We start from the raw sequence: 15,907 nt of genomic DNA, 5'->3' as shown, positions 1-15,907 counted from the left end.
TGACAGAAAACTCAACAGTTTTTTTGCGAAAATATAGAATAAATACCTGGAACACAACATAATCACTTAACCGAATATAATATATTTAATGCGCAGAATGCTCAATTCACACGCAATTAAATAATATTGACCACGTTTATTTTTGGCTCCATTGGTATCTCCGCTGTTATTTTGAATAATCATTAGAGTCCCGGAAATTTCGCGGATTCTTCTGGCCTCAGGATAGAATTCAAAGTTATAGGTGTGCTCGACCCATGTTTACTTTCCCATTGGTTGATTTCTTGGCGAGAACATTTTTATCCTTGTTATTTGGCACTACCTGATTCGCTTACTTCTCTCCTAGCTGGACATCGATGGCTCACGGTCGTAGAGGGGCGTGTCCAGATAACTGCGGTCCAATCATGAACACAGTGCGACAGTGTGGAGGTTTGCATTCTAGCTTGCGAGTAAATGAATATGCGAAATTTCCGTGGCTCTAATAATCATTCATTCAGATTATTGGCGTCACCGGAATAAAAACAAATAAAAAACTATTTTCCAAACTTTATGTGTAAACATGTTAGCTGTCGGTATACGGCATTTTTTTTGGAGTAATTTAGTGACAATGGATCGGAAGTGGATAAAACGGAAATGTGTAGCGACAAAAGGTAGGTACATAGTCACTTTTGTGAACATCAACGGACATACCAAACGTACTTCTGTTACAAATGCAACTTTATGATAGTGAAACTACCCCGGAATATATTTAGTAAACTAAAGTAGTCATAATAAAAAGTAACCATAAGTTTTAAAATACGTAAGAAAAGTGTCATTACAATGATGATAATAATATATAATGTCCTTCTGGATTCCACATTCGCTCAGTAGCAGCCGACCTCCGTAGCGCAGTCGGGTACACATTGGCTTACGGTGCGAGGGGTTCTGGGTTCTAGTTCCTGGTAAGGCATGAGTGTAAATTTGTAAACGTTTAAAATTGCAATCAATTTGTCAAAGTTAAAACTGGCACAATAATCTGTCGAATTATAAGAAATAATACGTAACTAAAGGGGGGATTTAATCGCCCGCTAGCCAAAAATTTTTAATTAAAAATATATATATAAAGTAGCACTGTGGTAGAGCGCGCTTTTGTGAACCGCAAGGGACGTGGTTCAAATCTCGTTTCTGAAAAAAAAACTTTTATTAATAAAATAATTATTTATGTGGCGCCGGATTTCAACGAAATTTCTGCACAAGGAAAACTCAATATTTTAGTAATTTGTTTTAAAAAAAAGTCTTTTAGGGTGTTATTAATATGATTTTTTTTATATTCCCCATTCCAACCCTTTATATCATCCGCTACTTCCCCCTCCCCCTTCTTACCCAGAATAAGAGCTGGGTCAGCCAATGACTGGCAGTTGCTGGGAGTGGCAGTAAACGGGGATAGAAGCGAGCCTCGTAGCGCCCCCGCCCATCAAACAGAGGCAACGGCGATACGCGCAGCGGGCATAATTAGCGCTAAGATTCCCCGCCGCGCTAGTTTCGCCTGCGACAGGGAACACGGAAGCTTCGCGAGCCAGGATTACGGATCTGAGAGAATCCTACATCCCTCCCTCCCTCCCACCCTCCTACCTTCTCCCACCCCTTCTTTTCCGCTACACCCTCCCTTTCACCGTGTTTGCGAGAGGAAGCGTTTGAGCAAATAATTCCCCACCCCCCACCCCCTTTTCCAACATTCTGTGCGCGATTAATACCCTACCCCTTCCCCCCCCCCCTCTCTTGCCCGACCCGCGCAACTTTAGCAGGGAAAGGGAGAGGGGGGGGGGGAAATGAGATAAGTTGAGGGCGTATCAGGCCGCATGAATGTACACGGAACTGGCAGGTATCTGGCGTGCGGATGGTGTCGCGGATGCAGAGAGACCGGTTCTGGAGGAAACTTTTGAGGTTGGTGGGGGAGCCGCCTGAGATCCACAGACCCCCGATCAGTCCCCGCCGAACATATCCTACGTTCTTCGCTGGAAAAAAAAATGCTTACGAGTCTTTCAGAGTACTCGCCACAGATGTGTAACGTTTAACCTCGGTAACGAGCAAATTCGCGTGTTCTCATGTTTGCCAATACCCTTTTAATACGAAACTCGGACATGAAATTTAACGTAGAAATATTAAAAATAATGCCGAGCGTGATAAATATACGCAAATAGTGATTACAACTATATCACTGGACGTGTATCGCACGTAGTTTCCGCACCCGCCGCTAGAAATCGCTGCCGGAGCAGCTACGTCGACTATCGAATCATTCGATTTACAGAACGAAGTATTAACTATATAAGTAAACGACTCCGATAACAGCGAAAAAGACATGAATAAACCCCGGCTTTGGACCTGATTTTAGAATTTTTTTTTTTTTAAAATACTGCCCATCTTGTTAAGATTCATTAAACAGTTAATACTATGAAGTTTCCCTTTGGCTTTGTGAACTTTAGTTCGCGCCTTACACCATAGATAGCAGCAGCGTCTGTTACACATTTCCGTTCCTTGACCTCCGACGCATTCACGAAATGTCTCTAACCAAATGCCGTGTAGCGAGGGCTGAGATGTTACACATCAAAAACATCATTCTGCTACACTATTAATGTATGTCAGCTTTACGCAGCACGTCTGTGCCCAAGGTTTTCCGTATATCTTTGCAGATTTCACCTGGGCTCAACTTTTTTACATTCAAGTATAGATTTAATATATAGGAATTAGGCTTCAATCGCTGCCATGGCTGGCCAATCCCCTCCTAGCACATGATGCATGCGACCCTCTTCCTGCGTGGCTTATCCCCAGCATGACTAGGTGTAAAGACTTCGGCCTTGGATGCATTTAGGTCCTCCCTAACCCAGAAATCTCCTACAAAATACACTTAGTTTTAGTTTGATTGGGGGAAAGATGATTTTGTGAGATCAATTTTCAAAATTTTATTGTATTTTTAATGCGGTTGTCCTAAGCTAACGAACCTTTCATTTTAAATAAAATCACTTACATACGTGCCAAAACTTACCCTCCCATTAAAAATATAATAATCAAAGAAAATTTCCAATAATATTGTATATTTAACAAATATTTTATTGTTATTTATATGTAACGACTAACAGCCAATTTTTTTATTTCAGTTACCTATACGATCAACTAAATGTAAGGAATCCTACCTTCCCATTAAAAATAAATGCTCTTTGCATGAATTTATAACAGGGAAAAACCCACACAACTCTTATTTTGACCCACATATATATATATATATATATAAAGGACATATAAACGGATATATAAACGTTTAGCCAAATAATGTCACACAAACAAATAATTTTTTTTTATTTTATTCAGACAAAAATTCATTACAATTATTCATGGACGTACTGTATCAAAATAACTTCAGCTGAGTCAGTTCAGCGTGTCGCGGATGGATGTCAAACACGAATTCCGCTACAGATGTATTTGGAAACTGTTAAAATTTTAATTCTTAAGGCTCGTTCTCACGCGTTATGTTGATTTTTTTGTGATTAGTTTTATTAAGGGGCTATTTATAAATTTTAACTCGACATCACAATTGCATTTGTTGATCTGTCACAATTTTTTTTAACATATATTATTTTAGTGTATTATAATGGGTGTGAAATGTCACGCAAGTAATAATAATTGCGAAGAATTGTAAGATTTTTTTATACCCACTGTATTACGCTAAGTACAAGTGCGTGGAAAATTTTTGTGACATAAAAACCAATTCAAGGAGGATATCGAGTTAAATTTTTAGAATTTCCCCTTCACTGAAAGTAAATACTAAAAGAAATCAACAGAGTGTTTTAGAACGAGCTAAATAATAAAAATAAACAAGTTGAGCTCATACATATTTTTTACTAATTGTATCCAGTTGTAAGGCTTTATTCTACATTGCAGTTTTGAAAACACAATGAAGGAGTAGAGATTTGAAAAATAATACCTAATAATAGAACTTTCCTACGTACAATAATGTCAATAACTTTTTTTGTTTCCTTCATATATGAATGTATTTATAGAATGATGAGTGAATTAAAGACTATTCGGGAATCTCTGACTCTGAGTCAGTGTACGGTAGTTTTCCCAACTTAGGGGGCGAGAATGTTCAGCTTTGGGCTCCGGCATTCAACTATAACAAGATGGAGTGCTCGCGGCTTTAGACCGACCGCGGGCTGTTTCGACACCGTAAAACGGAAGTAGAAGGAGAGGGGGAGGGGATAAGCTTCCAGCTACAACCGCATCCGAACTAAGTCCGGGGAGTAGGAATACTCCTGGCCCACCTCTCTAGTCGCGGATGAGGATTGCGACGAAATTAATTCCGAACTTCATTTGAGTACCAGTCCGAAACTTTAAAGCCTGAACGTCTAATGGCCGAAAACTATACGAAGGCCTGTTGAGATAGTGCTTCCATTAAATCAGACGAAATTTCAGTTCTGAAACTATTGCTTTGTTGTTCGTACCAGAAGCCTTAGAAATCGCTCGACAAGCATAAAAGTTTTTTTTTTAATTTGTAACATATTAGCTCTCGATATACGACAGTAGGAAAATCGAATGGAAATGTGTAACCACTGTGCTGCCATCTGTGGTACACAAAGTCAAAGGAAAACTTTATAGTATTAACTATGTAATGAAATCAGATCCAAAGCAGGGGTTTAGTATTATTTGAAGAATTTTTAAATTGCTTTTATGTGTCCCGTTTCATTACATGGTTTAACATTTCACTCTGCGAATCGAATGATTGTATATTCGACGTAGCTGGTCCGGCAGCGAATTCTAGCAGCGAATGCCGAATCAAAGTGTGATTCGCGTCTAGAAACCATTTATCACGCTGATAATTATTGTAAAGAATTCTACGTTATATTATGTCCGAGTTGCGTATTACAAGTGTATTTGCAACATGAGGACACAGGAATTTGCTCGTTACCGAGTTTAGATGTTACACGTCACTGGCGTGTACTGAATTTTTTCTATGAATCTCCGTTCTATTTTGCGCGGAACCCTTGAGCTAAAAACTATAAGTCGAATTTTGATTTATTTTTATTTAAAAGCTGTAAATTCGCCTTGTAGTAGATTAACATTCTTGTAGCTATTTAAATTTTTGTCCCCACGGCGTAGAACCTACTTGTGGAAATTTATCTGTCATGTCAATAAACGAAATAATCTATGTGCGATAAATGAAGTTATTTACTGTACATCCAGTTCCCTTCCCCTGGATTTTAAACATAAAAAAATACTTTTTTTATCCTATGTTGAAAAAAAGTAAAGAATATGTAATGTATCATAGCCAACTTGGGGACAATAAGTTTCTTGTGGGCCTAAAAGTGTGTGGCTGGTGTTCCGCGACCCTTCGGGGCATGTTCGGGCCTGTCCGTCGCTCTATGTCGATGATCGGAAGCTTTTCGTCCGAGATCGGTCACCTTCCGATTTCTACTCCAGCCGCAATCCTGCATAGTTTGTAAGTTTGTTGTTTTTACTTCCAACTGTAGTCTTTAGGTGCTGTTTGAAGCTAGGTGGGTGGTCGGTGTAGCCTCTAAAAACCAGGCGCGCTTGCGTGGTGGACTCTTTTCTACCCCAACCAGCTCTTTATCGAAACCATCCCCCTGCCTCCTGTATTTTCATGCACATTATGCATGCGAAACGCATCCAGGGTTTTACCTGTGTCTTGCTACAACCACTTCCCGATATGTCTTGCGGTTGGGTACTGCAAAACCTACCAGGAGATACAGGCTTTTCAAACTTAAATATGCTACAAAACAGAAAATATCTTAAAATCTAGCGAACTCCTTACACGAGGAAGCCCGGTGTAATAAAGGAAAAAACTGATCAATCAAATTAAGGATTGAGCAATAAGGATCTCACGAATATGTGTCCCAACAATAATTTATTAATCTATCAAAAAAGGTACTTTTATTAAATTTTAATAAATTTGAATTAAAAATAGTGTAAAATAAAAAAAGTATTTCATTTAAAAAAAGCGAGGGGTACATGGTGTCAATTGTTATAATTATTGTATTGACAGATATGAGTATAAGGATTATCATTTTGATAATATCTTAAAAAGCACCCCACGCTTTTTTTAATAAAATACATTTTTTTTTATTTTACACTATTTTAATTTAAATTTATTAAAACTTATTTTCTATTTTTTAGTACAATTTTCTATAAAAGTGTGTTTTTTAGTTTTTTTTAACTATTATTTATTTTCTACTTTTTAGTTTGGTTTATTTATAATTTAAAGTGATACTTCTTTATCGACGTATGAAAGAAATTTTATAACAATGTAAAAAATTGATAGTTATTACATCAATTTACTATTAAAGTAGATTTTGAATAGATATTGGCTGCAGTTAAAATAAAAATCGAAAAATATTGTTTTATCTTAGAAGTGTGTCTAGATGTAGCTCAATTTTTTTATTTATTATATGACTTTACTATTAAAGTGAATTTGAGTAGATATTGGCTGCTTTTAAAATATATATCCAATATAGCGTGTTGAAGAACTACAGTACTCATTAATTTCAATATCCTGCTATGAAAATCAATATATTCGGGAAGTCATTGATGTTTATTCTAAGTCAGCATATCTGATGTGTGACCATCCTTTGTTTGGCAAAATTCTGACAAAACATTTTCTCCCATTTGTTCCAGTCCGATTCCACTGTAAATTTCATTTGCATGCAGTTGTACCAAACTACACTGGAGTATTCTTTATGAAATGTTTTAAAATTTATATTTTCTTTTTGTCTTCTTTGATTAGGAAACGTTCACATTCTTTGTTGAAATCTTTAATCCACTGGTAAGCATTTGAGTTTCTGCCCGTGAATTTCTCAATCATGAAATCTTTTGCAATTTTCCCTCAATTTTGAGTTTCAGATATAGATTTGTTTTTTATTCAAGAAATTTTTCTAACAGTTTTTCCAAATTTTTATTTCATCCACTGGGTATAGATTCAGCACTTTTTTTTTTCAATTTCTTCCAGGTAAAAAACCTTAAAATGTAAGTTTTGCTCTCTATCCAAATATGTTTTTGATATATCATTTGTCAAACTTATCCATATTTTCCATGTTTGATGTCTTTTATTTAATGATTTACTGACTTTGGCATAGTTTGGAGTATTGGTAACTGCTTGGTGTAGATTTGCAGGTTGGTGTTCGAGTGGAATTTCAAAAATCTGCCTATCAGGTGTAGCTATTGAGGTTATGCATATGGTGTTTGATTTCACAGCAAAATCAAACCTCAATTTTTACATGTTTCGTGAATTATTTGCAGAAAATGTTGTTTTATAATAATGTTTCACTCTTGGTTAATTGGTCAAATGAAACAAAGATGTAATTGTGTTTCTCTATTTAACGAAAGAAACAACATTTAAAGCCCTTATTTCAGGTTTTTTTTTTCATATTTTTACAAATATAGATAATATTCTCTTCAAGAAAGTAAATTGTTCACAATAATCATAACCATAACCAACTCTCACTTTTCATTTAATTAAATGTCACAATATTTAGTAGGCTTTGTTTATATCGCGTCAAAGACAAACTGAAAGAAAAGAGTTCGCACATGAGCGAAATGGTTTTCTTTACAATGTGCGAACTCTTTTCTTTCAGTTTGTCTTTGGCGCGATATAAACAAAGCCTACTAAATATTGTGAAATTATATAAATTGACAAAAATCTTATTTTGCAAATTGAATAATGGAATAATCTTATCAAATTAGTGTATTGTCATCGGTCCTCGATAAATCTACAAAGTTTGAATGTAATCTGGCCGTTTAAAGTCGGTCAAAATCGCGCCCAAAGGAGTGGGTTACAAACATACAAACAAACATACAGGTGAAGCTAATATAAAGCGTATAAAAATTAACATTTTGATTCAAAGTTGCCACAAAAAAATAAACAAAGAAAAACTAACCAATTATTACATAACCAAAGTTTTTTTACATCAAGTAAATATTTGTTTGGCCATGTACATTATTTGTTTCAAGAAAACATTTTTATTTGCGTACATTCTCGCCACACAGTAGGCGATAAGTCATGATAAAGAACAGAATATTTTTATTAATGCACATCATTTTAAGTATTTTTTTCACCTGCCATAGCAACCCCCTTCGCTAACCACTGTTTGGGTTAACTTTATCAACACCACTTTCATAACATATAGCTTCTAATGACATTTATGTCAACGAAGCGCCATTCACGATTCATTCGTTGTTTTTTGTTCCGGTTTCATCAATACGTAAAAAAAAATATTTTGGATCAATTTTTTCCCCCCTTCGTTCGTTTTCCTAGAATTTTTTTTTTTTTTTCCGTGCGTTGTTATCCATGCGGACGAAATTTGTATTACGGGAAGGGTGTATCCGAACGCCAGGTTAACCAGATGGAAAATTATCCTACCAAAAAAAAAACTAGAAGGGGAAGGGGGGAGGGGGTTTCGAAACACTTTCCATCTCGACGCAATTCCAACGCAGTTGGGTTGTTTTCATTAATCTGGCATGGTTGCGCGCCCTACGAACATGAAAAAAAAAAAATTGGATATGAGGGGAAGGAAAAATTGGAGGGCTGAGGTGATGCTTGTTTGTCCGTTCTGCCTTGTCCAAAACTCGTAATATAGCCAGAATACCAGTCTTCCAAATTTAACACTAACTTCAAAGGAGTACACCAGCATCGGGAAACACTTTATTACCATCAGTAGTTTATAAGTTTTCTTTTTTTTTTACCGATGAATCTGCAGCCAAAGTTTGGCGGTAGAATTCTGACTCACTTTGCACAGTCAACATAACAACAGCACAACACAAAAACAACTGAGGTCAAACGATGACAATTTTATCTCGTTTCGTCTGAAATGAATCATTGTCTGGAAACACGCATTCTAGTTGGTTCCGAGTTCAACAAAATGTTCCCTATATATATTTGTAAATGGAACAGAATTAGTCATATACCTAAAATTATAGATACCTGTAAATTTTAACATTTACAATAAATAACTGTAAATCACTACAAAATAGAGTTAGCAGTAATACAGGGTTCGGATTCTTACCCAGGCATTTATGCTTTGTGTTTTTCCAGTACCTCCAATAGTTTAAGTTCTTTGTAAGCCTTTTCCTGAATATCTTGCTAGTGTAACTGCGCACATGATACAACAAAATAAAGTCAAATTATTAAATATTCAATTATCATTTCCACGGTTTGAAAAAAATTTATACTTGAGTGAAACATCGATTAAAAAATAAAATTAAGCGCCAAGTTTCATAATAAATGTATTTCATGTAGGTATTCGGAAATAAACATAGCCATGTGTTGTGCCAAGATACGATATATTTCATGTAGTATTACAAACTGCTTTCGAATGTAATTTTTTGTATAAGTACATTTTTTTATATGTACGCACATCCATAGATTTCCAGACTGGGTTTACGAAAACAATTGAGTAAGAATGGGGAAAGTAATTCATCCCACTTAAGTATTTCTAGAAATGTGGCAGCTTTGAAGTGACACATGTATATGTTGACTAAATCAAAGCCAAAGCCGCCGAAACGTGCGCTATGAACGGAAAGCAGGTATTTATCAACAAAGCCAAGTTGTGTGTCCACGCGCTATAGCGACGTCACGAGTGAGGAAACGGGAGGGAAGCCATCAGGTTAAGCGCAGCCGTGTTGTAGCGGTCGCGTCCAAGAGGGTTTGGTTGGCTGCTTTGACGCTGCGGACAGCGATGATGGACGGGGAGGTGGGAGGGGGTGAGGGGAAGTGGGTTTTGTGGTATCAAGTTGAGTGGCTGCCCACCATGGCGGTCGTTGGAGAGGGGATGAAGCCGGGGGTGGATGGAGTAGGTGGAAGGGATGGTGGCCAGATACCGACGAGAGGTGGAAAAGTTAAAGCGTGGGTAGGTGGTGAGGAAAAGGTGGGAGGGGGGGGGGGAGGTAGTAGTCCCAGGCGCAAATTCCCATCACATAGCTGTGCATCATGGATCGCTGGGCCGGACACAACCACTCCCCCCCCCCCCCCCTCTTTGCGTCCACGGGTGGAAATGGTAAACATGAAATTCGCTCGCTCGCTCCGCTGTACAAATACTGACGGGCAAGTTGATGGCTGCATGACTGGCAGCATGATTGGTTCCGGCGAGAGAGCCAGGGGTAGGAAAGGAGGGGGGTAGGGGATGATGATGGCACGGGTTTGCGGTTTCCCCTTGGCGGATAGGAAGGGTTGGTCTGGCTCGTGTACAATCGGGGAATTGCTGAGGGGATGGTTGGGGAGGGAGGGAATGTTGGAGAGGAACATTTCGCAATATTGAAACTGCCAGGCCACAGCGCTCACCTGTAGAATGGATCATATCCAGAGGATCCAATTAAACACAGGCTTCCCGCTCAGTCCTTTCAGGTTTTCCATTTTAAATTACTACTTTTTTTTATGTTGCTGCCTGAATATATAACTGGGGATTTGTGAGAAATTATGGACATACGACTTTGTTGTAGAGAACAAACTAAGAGTAAACAAATAAAATGTTTCAATCTGAACAGAACACAGAACACAAACCAGAGAATTCCTATAAAAAAAATAAGTCTCCAAAATTCTGGAGCAAGTATTAATTGAATGATTGATTAAAACTTGGGGAAAAATATTATTACTTTAGAAAAGTGTTTTAATAACTTTACACGTGCGCACATGCAAAATGTTAAACAATACTTAAACACGATTAACATGGATCTCATTATAACATTTTTCGATTATGGTGATTAAGTCTTTAGAAAGAGGGGCGCATATCAGTGTACAGAAGTCAAGTTTATTGAGATTAGTTTACAGAAAACGAGATAAATGATGATAATTATCATTACCTACCCAATTAGATATCTCACATTTCATTTCAGAGAAGTGTAAATCGATAAGTACCTATATTGGCTACCATAGTCTACACTAGAGCAGCATGCAGTTATAGTATTTTTATTTGCATTGTTTTAAAAGCCCGAGGGAATTATTGGCGGATGCACGATTTATTTATTTTTGTGGGAGGGCGTTACAAATATATTAAAAAATTAAGTTAAAATTTTTGTAGTCAAAAACTATAGCGGTTTTGACTGTTACATTATTATCACTCTGAACATGCTTCACTTCCTGTGCATAGTTTATAGTTCAAGGTGATTGTAGTAAAAGACAGACTTTCATCACCCGAAATGACGTAACGTTCACCGAAATCTTGCAAATGTTTTTTTTTTTTTTTTCATATTTGGGAAGGTGCAAATGAATTCCCTCCCCCCCCCCCCCCCTCCCCTGAGTCCTGTTGCGTTCGCCATGGTAGTAAATCTTAAGATTTTACCGGTGTGAGTAAGCGATTCAAGTAAGTTCTCTTCATCGATTAAAAAATATTAAAATATACTTTTTTTGGAAGGTGAAACGATTCAGTAGTTTATAGGGGTGAGCGAAAAAATCCTTAAATCCTCTAATACCATAAAATCCTTAATATTTTAAGGATTCGAAATTCGAGGAAAAATATTCGAGGAAATAAATTCAATCAAAAAATCCATACTTATAATGTTTGAGGTTTACTAGGTCATTCGCTCTTCTTACATATCAAGTTACTGTTCCCCAAGATATTATAATTAAACGTGTAATTATATAAATCTAATAACAACATGTATTTGTGAAACAAAAATTTAAAGGGTTAAATGTTTCAACACCAAAGTTGACATTTTTTTTAATTTCTTGTTCATTGTTTCATTTTGGACACTTAAAACCTAGATTTGGATTCGAGGGGTATATTCGTGGTACTCTTTGGAATTCGAATTCGAGATTCGTATTCGTTAAATTTAGGATTCGGCCCATCACTATTAGTTAATTGTGTCTGCAAATATTAGATACGCTATTTGGCCATACTCTCCTCCCCCCCATCACCACTCTCTCTCTATTTTGATTATTATAAAACTAAAAGTCATATTGGAGCGCAATGATTGGTCACGTTTCACCAAACAAAGACAGTGTCTGAGTTCAAAATGGGGTCAACTCTCACCCTGCATTGTTCCTCTGACGCAATTTGGTTCAGTCACGCTCGTCTACTCTCGCATGTATCCTTGGCACATTCTTGCGGAAGAAGGAGAAAACTCATGTTAAAAGTGATACATATGGACGGAAGAAAAGTAGTTTTTTCTTTCCATATAAATTCACAAAACTCCTTCGACTTGCCCAATACGCAAGTGGATTTTTCTTTCTAGAAAAATCCACACACATCTAGCTTTATATACTCATTTATAACATGCTGGGTATTTAGTTTACCAAAAATTAACTCTGGAACATTTCAGAAGATTCTGGAAGTTTTTGAAACATTCTGGAAATGTCTACATTTTACATAGTTCTGGAACATTCTCGAAACTTTGTATAGAAAGTATAATCCAAAGGGTTTGATAAAAGGTTTTTGCATATTCCATGCAGCCAAAAATATATGAAACGTTATATTTTGACTTATTCAGTACATCCAGCATTTCCGTACAATTTCTAGAATATTGTCGATATGAACGACATGGCAGGCAGGTATGTTCAGGTTGACCTCGAGAAGCAAATTTTCTAACAGAATATTTTCTAGCTGTGAAAAGGACACGCAAGTGATTGTATCAATAGCACTTCTTATGGCTTTTTTTAGCGCTGTTAGATAAACCTAAGTAAATATATCTCAATACAATTTGCAACGAAACACAAACTGCAAGGGAGCTATAGTCAAAATTTAGCAATGAAAGCCCCCAAACAATAGCAATGACAAGAAAATGAGGTAATAAATATATGTCCTGTGCGACCGAACACTAGTCAAGGTTAGTGTTGGTGAGGTGGGATTGTAAATGCGACCCTTTTTGGTGCTTCTAACGCGATATCGCCTCTAAGCGCAAGGCTGTGGACTGTCGCGCAGTCGTCTCGTCGTGCAAAGGGAAACTACGATATCTCAGTGCTAAACATACCATTATATGACGGAGAATGACAATAAATGTGTAATGTAAGTGTCTTGAGTGTTTTCAGATCCTGAACCGTGGTGTTCCTTGACTAAAAAGTATTCTGAAATCATGCCTTTTTAGCCGCTGTCACTCTTCTAAAAATTTGTTCTAGTAACTCTTTATTTTTTATTTTTTTTTTTTTGTAAACTGAAATCACTCTGATAGTTTGAGTAGTTTTAAAATCTCGCGGTTGTCGTCTAGAAATCTCTTTCACCTCTCCCGCCATAGGTGCAGTCAATGGGAGCGCAGTTCAATCCCGCGTCGGCGAGTCAACCTAGGGTATGGAGATACGCTGCCCGAGCAGCGGGGCCTTACAGATGTCTCTGCAGCAGCCTGTGCTGTGGTCGACCGGGGACCACGGCTACTAGCAGAGTCGCGGCGGCATCCCGAATCCCAGAGGAATCCGCAAGGAAAAAATGGTTGAGCCCGAATGTGACGTGTAAACGCTTTTGGGGAGAGGAGGATGGGAGGGGGAGGGGGGGGGGTTGATGAGGAAAACGGAGGGTGGAGATTGGTAATGTTATTCCGGGACCAACCCCCCACCCCCACCCCCTTTTCCCCGTGGAGGAGTTGGCCATGTAAACTGGACAAGGCCCTGTGTCGGCCAGATCTGTACACATCCCCGGACATGTTATCAAACACGGGCGGTCCTCCCACACGGGTTTGAAGCAGGGTTGGGTTTAATGATGGAGGCGGAGGGACAGGGGGGACAAGCAAGGGGGGTTGGTTTCAAGTGTGTTGCAGGGGTTGGTCCAGGGACGCGGCGCATGTCAGGAATATTAGCGCTTGCGCCCAATGACGAGCAAGGCACACGTGTCTCTCTCTCTCTCTCTCTCTCTCTCTCTCTCTCTGTCCATCCGTCCATCTCTCTTATCGTCCCTTCTGGACCTGCCCCGCGGAATTCCTTCTCGTCCCTCTTCTAACGGCCGGTAATGTTTCTGGTGATTGGGTCCTCTCATCTGTGTCATCCCCTCCCTCCCTCTCTCTCTATCTCTCTCACTCGGCCTGCTAACACTCCCGTCCTTCCCTTTCCCTTTCCCTTTCTCCGCGTCCCGTCCGCTTCCTGGGTGACCTCTCCCGCTCTCGGCGACAAACACTCTCCGCCCGTCGACAACCATTCCTTGCACAGTGGCCGCGGTTTCCTCTCTCCTGGGCGGCAACCCTGGCCCGCGTGAACGCAACACCTCGCTCCTGGAGCTTGGGTTCACCCGCCGTAATTTTTGACGTGTAACCATCCTATCTCTCGGTGTGCGGCGTTTGGTACGAGCAATTTCGTGATCGCGACGGAAGTCAAGGAACGGATATGTGTAGAGCCACGGAATTTTCGCGCATTAATTCAGTCGCAAGCTAGAATGCAAACCTCCGTACTGTCGCACTGTGTTCACGATTGGACCGCAGTTATCTGGACACGCCCCCTATACGACCGTGAGCCAACGATGTCCAGCTAGGAGAGAAGTAAGCGAATCAGGTTGTGCCAAATAACAAGGATAAAAATGTTCTCGCTACGAAATCAACCAATGGGAAAGTAAACATGGGTCGAGCACACCTATAACTTTGAATTCTATCCTGAGGCCAGAGGAATCCGCGAAATTTCTGGGAATCTAAATATATGTAACAACCACGGTGTTGCTATATATGTCGGATGGCGTGAACCAAAGTTCACAGAGCCAAATGTAATCATTTTAGTATTAACTTTTTTTCGTGAATTATAATTATGGACCCTATTTTAATCAAATTCCTTGACAAAAATAAATTCCAAGCCGGAGTTTAGTATTTTTCAAGTGGGTTTTTTATTTTATTTTTTTCGCTTTTATTGGAACCGTTTCATCATATAGTTTAACCTTTCGCAACGTAGCTTCTACGGCAGCGAATTATAGCGGTAGGTGCGGAAACTACACGTGATTCGCGTCCATAATGTAGTTGAAAACTCAACTTGCGTACATTTTTCACGCTCGACATTATTTTTTTTTAAGAATGCTACGTTAATTTTTCGTGTAAGAGTTTTGTATTAGGTATACCTAAGTGCATTTGCAACATGAGAACACAAACATTTTGCTTGCTAAAGATGTTAGATTTTACACATCATTGGTGATTCCTGAATGACTCGCTCACTTTTTTTTGCAGAAAAAATAAAAAGCTTTTGAATCCTGTTCGTTCGGAACCACAGTCATGCTAGATGAGCGACTTTTTTGGATTATGAAACGCCTTTATTTTTTTTCTTCTTGGTTTATGTTAATACTCAACCATGATGATATTTGTAAAATTATCAATCAGTAATTGCTGTAAATTGCAGTTTGTTAGTATGTAATTTCATGTTTTGATTGATATATTAATACGTATTTTTTTTTTTACTAAGTCATATGGTTCTGTGCAAGAGAAAAATACCAAATAAAATTTAATATACATACAGCCCAATGGTATTTAAAACAAGTTTTTATAAGATGCTTCATAGAAAGAAGAAAAAAAATAAAACAGATTGGCTTTGGTCATCTTTGAAAAATCGATACGGATATTGGCAGAGGCGTATTTTCAGCTTTTTAACTTGGGGAGGCAAGACGTACCGGTGGTCTGGGGGGTACGGAATGCCTCCCCCCCCCACCCACATGTAAGAGTGGTCCGGGGGTCCTCCTCTGGGGAATGGTAAAACCTAGCATTAAATTGTGTAGTTTTTTAAGCTTTTTCAGACAATTCACCACAAGTCACAAAATAATTGCTAACGTTCTCTATTTACCCTAAAATATTAATTTACAATTACTTCAATTAATGGTCCAAGCCATTTGTAAAGTAGATATCACTTACACACTACTCAAGATTATGCTTATTGTTAATTTACTGATCTTATATCACGTAATTTTGTAAATTATTGATATTTTTACTTCAAATTTGCAATTTTTCTTTTTCTGTGTACAAACGGTCGGTTGGGCGATTATTT

This window comes from Bacillus rossius, chromosome 14, assembly GCF_032445375.1.
Source record: "Bacillus rossius redtenbacheri isolate Brsri chromosome 14, Brsri_v3, whole genome shotgun sequence".
Lineage (NCBI taxonomy): Eukaryota > Metazoa > Arthropoda > Insecta > Phasmatodea > Bacillidae > Bacillus > Bacillus rossius.
The sequence above is the reverse complement of the archived record's forward strand: the minus strand, read 5'-3'. Positions refer to the sequence as shown.